The 17868-nt window shown below is 37.2% G+C and overlaps 1 long non-coding RNA gene across 2 annotated transcripts in view; it reads right to left on the bottom strand.

Moving 5' to 3' along the window:
* LOC122355301 overlaps positions 1–17868 on the bottom strand; it is an 81234-nt gene that overhangs the window by 38021 nt on the left and 25345 nt on the right. For both annotated transcript variants that reach the window (XR_006252204.1, XR_006252203.1), the window contains exon 2: positions 13939–14149. This is a non-coding gene — a long non-coding RNA (uncharacterized LOC122355301). The remainder of the gene's footprint in view (positions 1–13938; positions 14150–17868) is intronic.

Consider the following 17868-nt stretch of genomic DNA (forward strand, 5'->3'; position numbering starts at 1 on the left):
ACATCGGACAGCCTGGGTCTTCATGGCCACGCTTGACTGGATCCTCCAAAGGGCCTCTCCTCTGTCCACTTCACTTTCTGTCCCCTCCGCTGCGGGCCTCAGGGGCCCCGGGGACCTCCAGGGAAGGGGTGGACGGACGGACGCAGACATTTGTGTGTGTGTGTGTGTGTGTGTGTGTGTGTGAGAGAGTGAAAGTCTAGCTCGGAGACGAGGGCGTCTGGCAGGGCTGCAGTCTGCGTCGCATTCTGACAGAACAAGTGTTGCATGAGATGCGGCGAGGTGTCTCAGTGAGCCTGGAGCAGGTGTTGCTCATCGGCGACTGCACTGGAGCGAAGACCCTTGTGCATAAGACCACCGCAGCCAAACACCCGGGCCAGGACAGCTCACACACACACACTAATGATAATGGATTTGGGGTGAATAGGCAGCCAGATTCTAATGGATCAGAAGACAGCAGAGCACTGGGACGCTTTCAGCTGCTGGTCAGGACGGAGGATGTTAAACACTCATTAACGTGCTGACATGCAAAGGCATTTAGGTAACGCCTGTGATTATATGCAGGTGGCCATTAAGTCTTACTCTATTCAATTTCTTTTATATATATTAAATTATATATATTAATATATACAATTTTATATATATAAAAAAATGAATGTGCAATATATTAAATTATAGCATTTTATTAAATTACTTTTATTTAATGCATCAGGGTTATTAAACGCTAAAATAAATTCTTAAAAAATAATGTGCAATATATTATTTTATTAAATTACTTTTATTTAATGCAGAAGAGTTATTAAACACTAAAATAAATTCTTAAAAATGAATGCAATATATTATATTATTTTATTAAATTACTTTTATTTAATGCAGAAGAGTTCTTCAGGATGCAATAAACCTTTTTAGTTTAAATGGTTCCTTAAGAAGCTTAAACATCTGAAGAACCTTTCTGTGGCAAAAGACGGTTATTAAAAAGAATAGTTCTTTGTGGAACCAAAAAATGGTTCTTCTATTGCATCACTGTGAAGATCATTGCTTAGAAGATATTCAAGATCGCTAGTAAATTTCACAAATATACAAGGAAAAAGAGTTAAAGGCTGGTCTGCTGATTGGACAACAGAGAAACAAACAAACAAACAGCCAAATCCAGCTCAGACCAGAGCCATCATACTGACCACACGTCTGCTTATTTCACTGCTGTTTCTTGGGTTTTCACATGATTTTGTTTTATAAAATGTAATCATTACCAGGCTGAACTGCAATGCCATTTTGTGAAGTTATTAAGGAATGTTTTCCCTTATAAAACCTACAAAACCATTCAGAACTGCTTTTAAATCAGATGTAGTTTTACATGTCACATATTTTAACTAGGCAAAAATGTATATATATATATATATATATATATATATATATATATATATATCTGAGAGTAAGACTAAAATACAAAGTCATATTCTAATATTTAGTCAAAAACTAACATTTAATAGTTAACATTTAAAGATTTTGGGAAAGATTTGATTGAAATCAGTACGATTTTGAAATATTTTTACAATTTATCAGTTTTAAAATGCAGTTTATTATAAACCTGAAGTTCCAGCATCACAACTAAAGTGAGACGTGATTCTTCAGAAATCATATTATTCTGATTCGCCGCTTCATTGGTTTGTTTTTTGTTACACTATTAACATTCGACAGAGTTATTACGAGCAGGATTTTTCGTAAACATTCTAAATGCCTCTGCCGTCACTTTTGATCCATTTAATGCATCCTTTCTGACTAAAAACAGCTCACCAACTCGAAAACAGCAGACGGCTACAGTCAGAAACGCACAAGATCGATGGCGCTGCGCAAACGTCCCGTTAAATGTGAGCTTGGCCAAACTTTCCAGTCCGCTGTCATTAGATCACCGAGCAGAAAGAACGCAGGGCATGTTTTATAGCAGCGATTTGTAAAAAGAAATATCAGTAGGTGAGCCAGGATATGTTAGATTAATAGGCGGCCTCGCTCTCTCTGTCCCTCTCTCACCTCCCGGGCCATTACAGCTCATTGTAGGACAGGAGAGGAATAATTGTGTGGCTGGGTGACAGGCCATCTATCCACGCAGACTCATGCCGTTTCCTTCAGGAGTGCTGCCCGCTAATAGGAACATGCCCTGGAACTCAAGCTGGAAAATACACCTCATTCCCGCGCGCTTGTTTTTTAGGCCGTTCGAGGATCCTCGGTCATCAATACGGATCCGAGACGGAAAGGGTTTTTCCCTTCTTTATCCGTTACTGCGAGCGCCGGCAGCCTGATGGATCCCTGCCATCACTTCTGAACGATGTTTGCCTTTCATTTCTATTTCTTCATCTCTCTTTCTCGGCTCGGTCTCCATCTTTCTTCCGCCGCTGCTCTGAGCCGCAAAGAAAGACATCTTTGAAATCGTCCATGGAAATGTGTAGTTTCGGGGGTCACTCATCTGCAGATGAAATGACTGTATTACACAGACCCCGCTGTCAGCCGTGAATCAGATCAGCCAGTCGACGGATATACATGATTTTACAGGTCACTGAAGAATATTTCACACGGAGAGTACATCATCAAATACTGCTTTTTTTTTTTAATGCATGCCAATAAGATCACGTGCCGTGGGATTATGTGAAATAACAGCAAGCTACACATTAATGTAAACAGACAGCAAATAAGGGTCCGACAAACGATATCAATTTGAATTAAAACATTAAGGATAAATAAAAACAACATATAAATCATTTTCTAATATTTTTAATTAAATAATTATTAGACTACCAAAACACATAATCCATTGTGATAATATTTTTTATTGATTAAGTGTAAATGGCTGTTCTAAAATACATATTTTGAGAGAAAAATAATTAGAACAAAGTAGTGTAAGAATTTAAATATACGCACAGTATTAAATACACGCATTTAGAGAGAGATGAATTTATAATATTACTGTATTTAAAGATTATGCCAATTAAAGCACTTTTTTATTATAATGTGATAATATTATAAGTTTTAATTAATATTGAAATAGGCTTTCATTTTAACTCAAATTTTAGCTACATTTTAAAATTCAATTGTAGGGAGTTTTTGTATTTTATTATATTTTTTAACACATTTTCTATTAATTTTATTTCCATTTTTGTTCATTAAGTTAGTTTTTTTTTTTTTTTTTTTGTTAGTTCATTAAGTTAAGCTAAAAGTAAAATTTGCACCAGGATAAAATAAGCTAATTCATTTTTTTTTAAGTTTATTTAAATGAATGTATTATTATTATTTTAATCTTAAAATGTAACTATAATAACCCTGATTCTGAAACTGCATCAACAATTTGTAAGGTAAACTTAATTAAATAATGCATGTCATTTCTGCATCAATTAGAATACTGTTTTTAGGCTTGTTAGACGGATCAATCTCACATCATACTCACATGATCGAAACAATGCTGTTTGTGATGCAACTGTAAAAAAGCATCAATTATAATAAATGCGGTATAGCGTAGAATACTTGCCAGTATTTCTGACAAGGCCTATAGTTGTTGACAGAGGGAATGTGGATCCAGATATCCTCCACACTCTCAGTCCACGGCCTAATTTAGCTGTGAAGAGAAGAGCAAACACATACATTTCTCTTCTTGGAAAGAGGAAGAGCTCGCTCATGCTCTCCTCTGGGTTCACAGAAAGGGATGAAGAGGGAAGGAGGGGAAATAATAACGCGCTAGCCGCAGGTGGAGAGAGCGCAATCCCGCGGGAACCTCAGCGGTGACAAGCAATGTTGCCGGGAATGGCTGGCTTGCTGGAACTTTTCTCTCTAATAGACACAAATGGGCTCGCTTCCCCGCGCTTTTATGAGGCGTTTTATCTTGCGTTGGGAAGGGCCGGATCCTCCGTGACAGACTCTATTGGAATCTTTGGGAGCACTTAGGTTGGTAACACTAAGAAAAAGGCTTTTCCGCGTTCCTCTGCGAAACCTCCTGGCATTGACGGTGTGCAAATTTCCCCCCATGATGCTTTCTAGCAAAGACGTGCTCGTGTCTGCATTTCTGATTGTGCTCTGTGTGGATGAAGACGGATGCGACGGTTCAGTCCGGGGGGATCGAACTGTTTTAGCATGGACTGGATTTCTACTGCAAAGATACCAAAACCAACACGGGACCGTCTTTCAGAAACCTAGCTCTTGTTTGCTGATGATGCGAAGTGCTGTCTGATGTGTGTGTGCGTGTGTGTGTGTGTGAGTGTGTTGCCTTCAGGGAGAGCTTGATGTCGTCTGGATTGGTGTATCAGATATAGTTCTGTTCTGGACGCTCTGAATTGCTTTTTTATTTATTTTCAGAACTGCAAGTTAATGCTGAAGATCAGATCCGGTTCTGCTCTACAGGTTCAGAGCACAGCTTGCTGCTCCTGTCAGGTGTGATATGCTGTAAATAAAGTTTTTAAAACTTTATTTTGTCATCTGAGACACGACGTCACAGACAGCGGAGAATATTACCAATAGAGTTGCTGGCGAAATGGGATTCAGTGCGGAATAACAAAGCACCGAGCGTCATTTCTAGAATTTCGAGAAAAAGAAGAGACCAATTTGAATACGCTTCAGGCGGTCTTAAACTGACAAAAAGATATTAATGGGTAGTATATTTCAAATAAGTGTTGTTCTTATCAGCTTTCACACAAAAAAAATGAACTATTTACAACATTTATGAAAAATAGAAATGTTTCTTTAGAAGCAAATGATTTCTGTAGAATCATGTGAAATTAAAGAATGGATGCTAAAACGTCAGCTTTGATAAATTTCATTTTAAAAATATATTGAAAGACTGTTCTTTTTTAGCTATAATAATATTCAAATAAATATGGTTTTAATGAGCGAAAGACTTTAAAATATCCTATCAACCCCAAGCATTTGAATGATAATGTATATTTTTAATATATCTTCATGGACCATAATTTCCAAGATTTATATAATCCTTCTTTGAATTTTAATTTAACTTCCTGTAATCCCACGTGCCCAAATTCAAACACACTGATAAATTGAAAAAGAGACATTTTTCTAACATTCAGAACTTTGCACAGCCCTTAAACCCCCCCTGAATGGACTGTATTGGTAAAAAATTTTTTAATGTTTTGCTTGCATGCATTGTGTACAGCTGAGACTTGAGGAATTACAACTCTATGCAGCATGTCTCTCCTGAATGACAGGGGTTTGTGTGTGTGTGTGTGTGTGTGTGTGTGTGTGTGTGTGTGTGTGTGTGTGTGTGTGCGTGTGTGTGTGTGTTTTGTGTGGGGGGGTTCGGACAGGCCTGCAGTCTTGCTGTCACTGGCCCTTAGCCATAAGCAAGGCCAGCCGTCAGCCAAACTAACAGAGGTAAACAATCAGACTTTACCATGTGGAACACAAGGAGAGCCGTCTGTGTGTGTGTGTGTGTGTGTGTGTGTGTGTGTGTGTAGGCGGGGTGCTGTTATTGGATTTTATGGCCTTGTCGCCTTTACTTCCATAAGGGCAGGGCAATTTTTAACCTGGTCACACTCTTGCCATCTATTTTAATTGACCTCTCAGCACTCTGATATGACTGGCCGACCTCAGTAACATCGAGAGCTCAGCAGAACCACTGCTGCACTGCATGAGATCTGATGAAAAAACAAAAACACATCAATCTGACACGTTTCAGATTGTTTCATGACGATGCTCATTAAAAGCAATTATAAATCCTGCTGGCCATCCGCTCAAATATCAACAAGCAAGGCATTTTTGTGTTCGAATATATTAAATTAATAAAAAAAAGTTTAGATCATATTTCAGCCCCACCATAATTTGAAGAAATAATACATTTCATAATTTTTGTATTAAGCATGTTTATTTCCATTTAGCAGTAATGCACTGCAATTTGTAATACAAAAAAAGTCATAGTTTATAATAATTAAATATACATCAGAGTTATTATAATTTATAACATACTTATTATATATATGTTATTTACATTTTTAAATATTTCTGTATTTTTTTAACTGCATTATGGCAATTATTATTATTATTATTGCAATTTTTACATTTTGGAGTGAAACATAACTCATTTATTTTGAGATGCATTCCATACGTCATATATCACGAAAATACACTACATTCAATTTCAGCACCTGTGTTACTAATCGTGTTACACAGATGTTTGCTAATACAGATCAACATCGATACGCGAGATGTTCAGAGTTTTAGTATGTCAGTCAGCACTAGTGAACTCTCCAAAATGCTCCGTGTCAGTAATTTAACTAGGATTTGGCTGCTTTTGTGAATCTCTGGTCAGTATAAAGCTCTGACAGACAGACGGCGGTGCTCGTGGAGGACAGAGGTCAAGAGCTCAATCAGTTTGACTGGCAAAGCCTTGACAAAGACCCAGTGCTACAGCTAAGAGAGAGGAAGAGAAAGACAGGGCGGCCAGGCCTGAAGTCCATCAGTCAGGCAGGCAGTGAAGCACCTCTTCAATCAACCTCCATTTACCAGGCCAGATCAAGTTTTCTGCTCTGCCTCCGTCCTCACGGCCTGACAACACAGCTGCCATTTATCCAGAACCACCAGACCACACACACACACACACACACACACACACACACACTGGTTTCTGTGTTTTATAAAGAGATTCCATATGTATAATGATTTTTATACTGTATAAACTATTTTCTATTCCCTCGTCCTAAACCTACCCCTCACACAAAACGTTCGAGGATTTATAGATTTTCAAAAAACTGAATGATGATTTTTAATTTGGTCCCCTAGAAACAAATTTAGGATAGAAACCACCTAGTGTTACCGGTGTTGCTGTTAACTATTAACTAAATCTATTAAAGATATATATATATATAATGATATAATGAAATAAAACACATAAATGTATATATTTTAGTTAAAAACTATAAATAACTAAATGTTTAAATTAAAATGATAAATGTTGACTTGGCAACTAACAGATATAAAATACTCTATTCAAGTTCTGAATTAAATGTAAATGATTTAAATTTAAATATAAAAAGCACAACATTTATTAAACTGAAAATATAAAAATAGAAGCTGATTAAAAATATTATATAGGGCAGTCAAAAGAAATATTTGTGTATGTATTAGTGTTGTTAAACAATTAATCGCTTCCAAAATTAAAGTTTTGTTTACATAATATGTGTATATTGTGTATATATATATATATATATATATATATATATATATATATATATATATATATATATATATATATATATATATATATAAACAAACATTTTATGTTTATAAAAATATATTATATATAAAATGTAAATATTTTCAAAATACATATTAAGTGACTATACTTATATATGCATGATGGATATACACAGTTCACATATATAATGTAAACAAAAACTTTTATTTTGGATGCAGTTAATCACGATTAATCATTTGACAGCTCTAATACATGTCTCTGTGTGTGTGTGTGTGTGTGTGTGTGTGTGTATTACGGCTGCACGATATATATTGCATTCGCATCTCGTCAGTAAAGCCGCTTTTTTTGATTATTAATAATTCTCCTCCATCACCTGTTTTCAGATGGAGCCGTGTTTAATACACAGAGCCGTAGTTCACTGACAAGCTACTCAATTTGTGCACATAATCACTGGAGAATCGCACGCGGCTTAACCGGCTTTACTGACGAGATGCACAAAACTATCTCATGCAATATATGGTGCGGTGTGTATTTATATATACGGTACATATAAGTAGAGCACACACACATTTTATGTAAACTTCTTTTGAACACGAATAACTGCGATTAATCGATTTGACAGCCCTGAAAAATTGAGAAAAAAATTCGCCGTTCGAATTTTCGATGCAGATTCGAAACAGACCTCCACGTAGACGCCCGTTCTGACGCCAGGTCAGAGTCGAAGCGCGTCACAACAGACTCTTTGAAGTGCGTTCAGCGCCACGTCGACGCAGACGCCGCGAAAAGGCCTTTTCCTCACGCGCGGGGATGAAAACAACATCGTCTGGTCTCGGCTTCTGTCAGGAAAGTTTTGCCAACTCCACAAACTCTCTTCAAAGGCAGCCTGACAAAGGAAGCGCAAACACACTCAAAGACACCTGAGTTCCACCCCCAGACAATGAATTCAGAGATTTCTCCTTCATTCTGGGGGAAAAAAAGAGAGAGGTAGCGACATCAAATATTCATTCTGAGGGCATAAGAAACTGTAAATTATACATACTTCTTCTGTGTATTTAAAAATATGCCACGATATGATTAGCATTGATATTTGGGTACAAATGACAAGCGGGTCTCCGATTCGCGGTGGCGTCTGGGCCTGAGACTCTGTTCTTTTGGGTTCCCCCTCTAGCACATTGTCATTGGCGTGTCTCATTAATGTTTAAAGCCGAGCCGCATTTAATTGTCAGGCCTCTGACAGGTTGATGGGAATGAGGTGGAAATTAACTTTCCGCTGCCATGCATAATGTAATTTGGGAGGCCGTCGCCGGTGCGCTGGAAGATTGAGACGGCCCTGGACGTCAGCGCTTCAAGTTATTATTTAAGCTTTATTTTAAGTCCTTGCAAACTGCGGATCTAGGTCACGAGTGACAGGTAGATCTCAAAAGTGTCGTGTTAAAGGTCTGGCTGAAACTTTTTTGATTAGTACCGAGAGGCATGCATAAAAACGAATGAAATCGATAAAGAAACGCTCAAAGTCTGATTAGAAACTTTTCTGAAGTACAACCCAAGTAGTTTGTTCTGTTATCTTCTAATTAGCAGCTAGAAGTAAGTAACTAGAAGAATCACAAAGTGCAATAAACGCTGAAACTATTTGCGTTACAGAACAGCGTGTTTATAATTACGGCAATACATTATAATGTAATAATATCATAGAGCATAAGGAGCGGTTTTGTACAGCTAAAAATAACCGGAAACAGATGTACGCGCTCCACAGGTGCAAAGGATGATATAGAAGAATGCCACAGTTGTAATATGAAAATAAATGTAGAAATAGTCAATTAAAACGAAATAATCAACATGTATTTATTTATACACCTTTGTTTTTCAGTGTAAGTGGTGACGAACGACTCTTGGTGAATGATTTATTGATTCATTCAATTACGATTCATTCAAGGACACTGATTCATTGGGAAATGATGAAGTATGAGCGAGTCATTCACGCAAACGATTCATTTAAAAACACATGATTCATTCAGGAAGACACTTAACGGTTATTCTGCCACTGCCTCCTTGAGAACAAATGGATAATCAACTTAACAGTTACTTTTAGCTTCTTGTTTATTAAAAATATGAACGTATGAAAGTAATATACCACCCAACCGTGCCGTAATGTACAGATAATTTACTTCCACTACAAACTACCCATCAAAATCCTGCCTGCGTTTATTTGAAGGTTGTAAAATATTTGACTAAATAACTACTTTTAAAGCTTATTTTTTATTTTTATTATCTTTTAAACTGGTTTCCCAGACAAGATGGCGGACTCAGTCTTACGATCGGTCAGTCGACCTATTTTTTGATTGTATTTTTTATGGAAAATGTGACTCTTTGCTAAAAAAAAATAATAGCGTTTATTGGAAACGATGTCTTTCGTGACATCCCAAACGCATTTACTGGCACTTCCGATTAATTGCATGCGTTCTTGCGCAATTAAAGTGTTAAAAAAAATGACCTTTTAAAAACAAGCACACCCAAGCTCTCACTTTTAACTAGAAAATCTAACTAGGTCAGTAGAATTAATATCGCACCTGCAGGCTAATAAACCCTTCCTTGGGTTTCTGTATCAAAAGTATGGGTAGTTATCTGGTCAAGGTGTAAGGGCGGGGAAAACAAGCTTACAGTTTAAGACTTAAACTCCCACCGAGGGTCTCTCTCTCTCTCTCTCTCTCTCTCTGTGACGTGTTACCCTCGGTCGTGTTCATTTTAGCATCAAAGCCGTACCCCACATGCACGCCTGCGGCTCGCTCTGTCTTCCCCCTCCCCCCGCCGATGCTGTCTGACTCGTCTGCATTCTCCTGTTTATGAATGATTAATAGATGACAGATCTGTTTTATAGGCACATCATGGGCTGAGCTTTCAGAGTGTCACTTTTGACATCGATGCCACAGGGAGGAGAATCGGCCCAGCTATCTTTCTCTCTCTCTCTCCCTCCGTCTCTTTCTCCCTCTCTTCTTTTTTTTTTCCACAGCTGTGTGACAGTTTAAAGATAAATCATTGAAAGCAATGTCGTTTGCTTCTCAAAACTACATCTCTCATGTCTGAGGACCCACCAGACAAAGTCGTGACAGAGGAACACGCCGTTTTCGGAGCGACGCGGGTCAGATTAGGATATTAAAAAAAGGAATGTTTCACGCAAAAATTAAAACTCTGCTATTATTTAGTCGTGCCGGTCAAACAATTAGAAAGTAGAAATTATGGAGAGTCTTAATGCAGCTGTTTTCCATTCAGTGTCAATTGAAATTCACACCAAAAAAACTTTTAAACTAGTCAGTTCAACTCTTCTGAACGTCTTTAAAGTTATATCATTGGTTTGGCATCATTATACAGTCAAAGTCTAATCTAAATGCCACGGAAGTCATTTTATAGCCATATTATGAAGAAAAGAAATCTTATTCATATTTAGTCATTTAATCACCATCATGTCATTCACACTTTTTTCCCATGAAATACTCGAGGAGTTCATATAGCATCCCGCCAATAAATAAATTAAAACGAGTACATTTGACTCTGCTTAATGGTTTTAAACGCATTCGAAAAGTTTGACATAATTCAAATTTGCACAAAAATAGTTGAAATCCTCTAAATGCAGAGCAAAGCGAAGAAATTTAGATTTGGAGACATTTGAGGTCATCTGCGAAAATATTAATTAAATCGTTGTATTATTTATTGGTTTGTTTATTCAAGCTGATTTATTTTTATTTTCTCAATAACATGCATAATAATAAATGCAGTTATACATTAGCTAACGCTTGAGTAAAATTGTATTCTGGGATTGGCAGATTGAAGTAAATAAAATAAATAAACTAATAAATAAAAATGTCCTTCATGTTCTATAAACATATTGGGGTTTATTTGTATTTATTTATTCATTGGAGATTTATTTATTTTATTTAAATTTTAGAAAAGCCTTAATTAATTTCTATATTCATTATTACATTTTATGATTGGTTGATACTAAACTGAAACAGTTTACAATAAATAAATATTATTATTATTATTATTAGTAGTAGTAGTAGTAGTAGTAGTAGTAGTAGTAAACTTTGTGGTTTTAGTCTTACATTAAAACATAAAGACGTTTTAATTACAAAACAGCAACAAACAAAACTCCATGCTAGTATTAAAAGTTTTGAGGTAATGTTTCAAATCCTCCATGTGTTACGCATAACTGCATTCTACGATTTAAAGATTTGCGGTAATTTGTATTTTTAATTTTTTCAAATTCCTCTATATCTTCTGCTACATCAAAATACTGCATCTCTCGTGTCATTTCATTTCTGAATGTACTCCGTGCAGGGTTGTGAAGTACTGCATGCCGGGGGTTTGTTGCGAACCCAATTTTTTTCTCCTTCCTCGCATGTCACGAAGTTGACATTAATTAGTAATGCGAAGTGAAAGTAAAGGACAACGGCGAAGCAATTAGACACAGTCGCTCTCGAACGTTCAAAAGCAGCGAAACAAGTGTTTTGATTGAAGGAGCTACATAAGCATGGCCGCATGTGACAGCGCAGCCTTGATGTGTTCACATACCATAATGGCACCGAGTCGAACGGCGCAGACGCTTCATTAGAGGGCCACCCTTCTGAACGTCTCCTAAAGTTACAGCAGTGAAGGGTGCATCATGTCTCCGAGATGTTTTTAATCTCTTTGTTTTTGAGATGAAGTGAATTTGGCAGACCAGGCTATCGGAACATTGCCTCTCTAAGTTGCAGTTAGGCTGTCGGCCCCCCGCGGGACCTCGCCGTGGCACTGACAGATAATTGCTAATTGTTAGAGGCGCAACCTGGCACAATAACGACTCGGCGCGCGACCCTTCTGACGGCTTTTGCTGCCTCTTTCGTACTTCCTCTAACACAGCGCCACCATAATAAGGCCACATTTGCGGAAGCCGCTTGTATCGTTTGTCCTTTCAGATGTTATTAAAACATGAGATGCTCGGCCCTGATATATTTTTAACTGTGTTAATGCATTTTTGGCTTGTCACCCGCTGACAGCGCCGCCATAGTCTGCGGCGAGCCACCAGGGAAATTTACATGCATTTGAATTTGCACTGCCAAGCCCTGCCATCTCCCCCTGACAGCCTATTTAGCTGGGTGATAAGTTAATCTGGGTCTGGCTCACAGGGTGCTGCTCTCGGTCCACAATCTTCTGTGGGAATCACCATCAACTCTTCGACTGATCCACAACCATCAGCCGGTCCTCAAATAGACTGCTACATGCAAACAACAAGAAAAGAACGAGAGTGAGAGGAATTGTGTCGTTTCGTGCCGAAGCGTCCGCTGGGATTGTGACGGAAAGACGTGACTGCGAGGGGAGCACGTGGATGTGGACACTTTTCTTACAAGGATTTCATTTGATTTTTTTGATTTTTTTTGGAGGAGGATGCTCTAAAACTCACTGCAGAGACAAATTTCCCCAAAAGTTAATACAGATCTGTGCAATTTCTTTTTAAATATGTTTGAAAACATTACTACGCATATATATATATATAGAGAGAGAGAGACAGAGAGAGATTGATAGTTAATTAATTTCAAGTTTTCCTATGTATATTTATCATGTATATATAAATACAAACGCATGCATGTATATATTTAATAAAATATGTTTATTACATGTATTTATATATAATATTTAATTCATTCATTTGTTTTTATTTATTCATTTACTAAATTGCCACAGTGTACAATAAATATTAATGTGAAATATACTATTTCATTGTTGTTTTACCCTTACAAAAATGGATCATTAAAAAAAAATACTAAATACTGTGTAAATACACGGTAATGTAATGCAGGATATTTGAGAAGTTTTTATATTGATTGATGCTTTTATGATGCTCAATCACTACAGTTTACAATAAATATGTACTGTCATGTATTATTATTACTAAATATAGTAATTTTGCTTATTAATATAACTATTATTTTAATCTACTTTGATCTACAAAAAATGGCCATAATTTATGCAAAAAGGGATATGCAAAAATCCACATCACATTCTATATTTGTTTATTTTAATTATTATTACAATGTTCACAATATTTTTTTCACCCCATTTTTGCATTTCTAGTTTATCTTCATAATGGGCAGATTTACACAAAAATAACAATTTATATTAATGATGAAAGAAAATCAATAACGTAACCCTTTGCTTGTCAGGTACTGGGAAAAATGTGACCGCACGTCAGAACCACATCAACATCCGGGAGGTGTCTCCCTGAAAGTGCGTCTCCATTGGGCTTTGGGGTTTCAGGGGTTAAATCAGATTGACGTTGACAGTTTTCAACACTGTTTACTTTCCCACGACCCGATCGGACAGAACGGACACTTTCTGCCAGAGATCAGGTGGCACAACCCATCTAGAGATAGATATAACCGATAGCATCAGATTGTAACCGAAAAGAGGTGGACAAAAAAAAGAAGCTTTTAAGAAAAAAATAAAGGAAGAAATCGCTGGACGGTGTGTCTGGAGGTGTTGAACTGAGTGATCCCAGAGGGACCCATCGACCCTAAAAGTCTAGCGAAATCGCGAGAAAGTGACCTCTAGGGTCAGACGTGTACCTTAAGCAGTAAATGTAAAACAGACCTCAGCGCCGAGACGTAACCCAAGACGCTTGTCCAGTCAGCACCTTACTGAGGTTAGGAGAGAAATATCTCTCTTTCTGAACGGCGTCGGGGCGCACAGATGCGTTTTGTGAGGTTAACCAAACACAGACTCACCGTTGCGTTTTTCAGAGCTTGTCAGTCGTGCGGAAGCCGCGCAACGGCGAGTTCTTCTTCCATAAATGTCGGGGAGATGCCGGATAGACAGCAACCCTCATGAGAGGCAGCATTTCATCTTTCCTGGAGTTAAAGTAGAATTTGGTTTGGCTGGCAGCGAGCGCGTGTGGGGGGAGCCACTCTTGCCGGGGCCGTTTAACACTCCACTGCCCTGGTGAGAAAGACAAGCACATGAAAAGAAATCAATTAGAAGTAACAAGCAAGGCCTTAAACACAGAGTCCTCCGCACAGGCCAGTGAAGAGGAAAAGCAGAGCGAGCGGAGAAACAAAAACTGCTCGTGTAGCTTTACGCTCAGCTTCTCTCCGCTGAACATGTGCCCTATTTTCAGCAGATTTTTACCTTGCTGCTAAATTTGTGGCTATAGTAAAACTATGCAATGCTCAGCAACATGTCCTGGGACAAGTTATGTATTCATTATATTTCTATTAATATAAACCGCAAATACGGAGCTGCTGCAAATTAATAATATGGGCATTAACTTTATGCATTAAGCTGTGCAGTACTTTACCTGCCTTTTTACAGTCAAAGTGAAAATCACCAGATATCATTTATTCTTTTACTAGTGGACATTATATTTATATAATGGGGTAATATGGAACACATTATACTCAAACAATTTTCATACAGTACATTATGAGCAAAAATGATTCACACTGTAAACCGACCATCTTTTTTACTTTAATAGTTAACGTGTATATATATATATATATATATATATATATATATATATATATATATATATATATATATATATACATATATAAAACTTTATATATAATATGTGTATATATATATATATATATATATATATATATATATATATATATATATAAAACTTTATAATAACTTTTTTTTTTTTTTACATCACAAACATAACAAAATTAAGCATTTCTTGGTTGCTGTTATCTAACTGCGCAATTAAATTAAAAAGCTGACAGCTATTAAACTGAATTTATTGCATACCTTTCTGTCAACGTTATCTGATACAATTAAGATGAATTTGTTCTGACATAGTTTAAAGTAACACTCCACTTTTTTTGAAAATAGGCTCATTCTCCAACAGTTAAAGTTGAGTTTAACTGTTTTTGAACGCATTCAGCCGATCTCCGGGTCTGGTGTTTCCACAGGTGCTGAGCGATATCAAACTTCCTTGATTATTACACAGAATGAGAGTATAGTTCCTAATCATATCAGCCTAGAAAAAAGCAACCTTTCTTTTTCAGTTGGACTTCAGCACACAATGTAACTACAGAAGAGTCAAATTTCCTAAAGGCCCCGGTGTACCCTGCATACTTAAAAATGATGATGTCGAAACATAAAGCAAGTCCCAACATAGATAAATGTAGATAATAATGCCCTTCCAGCACAGGACACTACACTGCCTACTATAGTATATAGGATTTGTCAGCATACAGTGCAGTTAACCGCAGGACATATAGAGCCCACTGCATCTGTCTCCACAGTTCCCAAAGTAATCGCTGTTGTTTGACATGGGTCACTTCCCCTCTCACACGTATGTAGTGCATAATTGCGTATTAATTAAGCTGGACTCGGGGCCAGCTCTCACAGGGCACATCACATCGAGGCCGTCCCTCTCTCAGGGTCTGACAGATCCCCAGACACTTGTTGAGGAGGAGCAGAGGTTTTGAACCAGCTGTCCTGGACAGAGTCCCGTCGGGCGCATCGCCCCCACAGAGACTAAAGGACACAGTCTCCTCAGGAACGAGACACAGAGATAATGCAGCACTGCAAGGTGAAAGGGAAGCATTTTGTAATTGTGGTGGTGAGGGGGCGGGGCCTGTATGATGACGTCACTGCCTGAAACCAGTCATTGTTGAAAATGCAAATCGATCTGGACTGAGAGTGTTTTATTGTTGGCGGGATAGTGCTGGTCAGCAGATCAAGCATTTCATAGGTTATGAGAAAACAAGAAATGTAGGCATTCAGTATTGCATTGATTCTGCATGTGAAATAGCACACATCTGCATTCAATTAGTGTCACATGATCCTTGCAATCAAATGCATTTAAAAAAAAATGCTTTATTTTAGATTTTTGCATGTTTCTTTTACACATCACACGTATTTTTTATTCCTACATTTCTTTTTAATTGCATGAACTTACATTTCAACCTTTTTAATTATTTTTCTTCATACACATTAATGGTCTTATGGAGTGAATGTTACATTCAAATTCTTTAAAAAAATTTGTTTTGTATTCAAATCATTATTTTTTGCATGTTTTTGTTTCTGAATTTAACATCAGCCTGAAATTAAAGTTTTAATTCATTCTTAATTCTTGTATGGGGAACCTTTTAATTTCATCAAAACAAAACTAAGAACTTTTTTTACATATTTTTTTTCTACTTTAAAAATTGCATGAACTCACATTTTACCCTTTTTAATTATTTAGCTTCATGCACATGTATGGTCTTATGGAGTGCACGTTAAATCATGTGAAAATGAGCCCTTAATAAGAATTAGATTTTCCTCTTTTTTGGATAATTAGACAAATTGAACATACTTGCATTCAAGTTTCTATACTTGTAACACCCACTTTGCAAATTCCAAATAATCCTAATGGATAACTTTAATGTCATTTTTGTGTATATATATATATATATATATATATATATATATATATATATATATATATATAGGGTGTTACAGACAATATAGGATGTTACAGCTCCATGAATTTAATAACCCTAAACAATAAAATGAGAATTCAATTTAATACAAAATTTGCCATTGTTCCCAAATGCAAGACAAAAGAAATGCAATTATGGTGCACAGCAGCTCACAGCCTGACCAGTAACATGAAAAACCCTTTTGCTCCATCTTCAAGAATAAAAAACAAGACAAAAGGGGAAAAAAAGATAGGGGGGAGAGAGAAAGAGGGAAGCGTCAGTCTAGTTCATTTGATGCAGTGATGCAGTCTCAAGTGCATGTGTGCCCTTAGGGCTGGGACCAGGGCGAGTGGAGCTGAACCCCAGAGGCTGATCTCGGATCTCCCTCCTGCACTGTCCACAACAGCTGCCGCACCATTAGCCTCTCCTCCTCTGGAGCTCATTACAACTGATCAATACAGGCCACTGCGCTTATGCTCAGCCTCCTGCCCGTCCTCTAGCCAGCAGAAATTCTCTCTTTCTTGCAGCTTTTCCTTCCCTGCACCAGTCCAAAACATGGCACTTTCGCTATCCGTCTTTATTTGTCTTTCTGTCGCTCACGTTCTCCTCCGGTTCCTGCCTGATTCTAAAAACAAACATTTTCTCCATTTACAAGCCTTTCGCTTCTTTCTCCCACAGACTGACTGAAAGACAGACAGAAGATGTACAGACAGACAAACAGAACAATCGATAGATGGACAGACACAATGACAGATAGATAGATAGAACAATACCTTAAATGCATAGATAGATGGATGGATCATAGATATAATCTTCATCTAGTTTATTCTTAATTCATCCACTTTTTTTAGTGCTGTTCTACTCTTATTGCAGTGACTGTAAAATTCATGACTGGAAAAAAAATCAGATGAATGGAAGCTGGCTTTGAATGCATTCACTCTCTCTCTCTCTCTCTCTCTCTCGTTCTCTCTTCATGCATTAGACTATCTCTAGAGAGGAAGAGAGAGATGAAATTATAAAGATATGCATGATGTGGACAGAATGCAAAATGTCCATTTGTCACTCTGGATAATATAATCAATCTGAGTGATATTTTCTCCTCTTAAAAGTATAATGATATGGATTTAATGCTTAGATATTAAGTATACTTGCCTGTAAATAATGGAGCAGCAGTGAATAAAAGCTCTTGTCACTTTCAATAAGGTACACAGCAATTTGATCAGAAACGCTGATAGATTGCGC

The sequence above is a fragment of the Puntigrus tetrazona genome, chromosome 12 (genome assembly GCF_018831695.1).
Source record: "Puntigrus tetrazona isolate hp1 chromosome 12, ASM1883169v1, whole genome shotgun sequence".
Taxonomy (NCBI): Eukaryota; Metazoa; Chordata; class Actinopteri; order Cypriniformes; family Cyprinidae; genus Puntigrus; species Puntigrus tetrazona.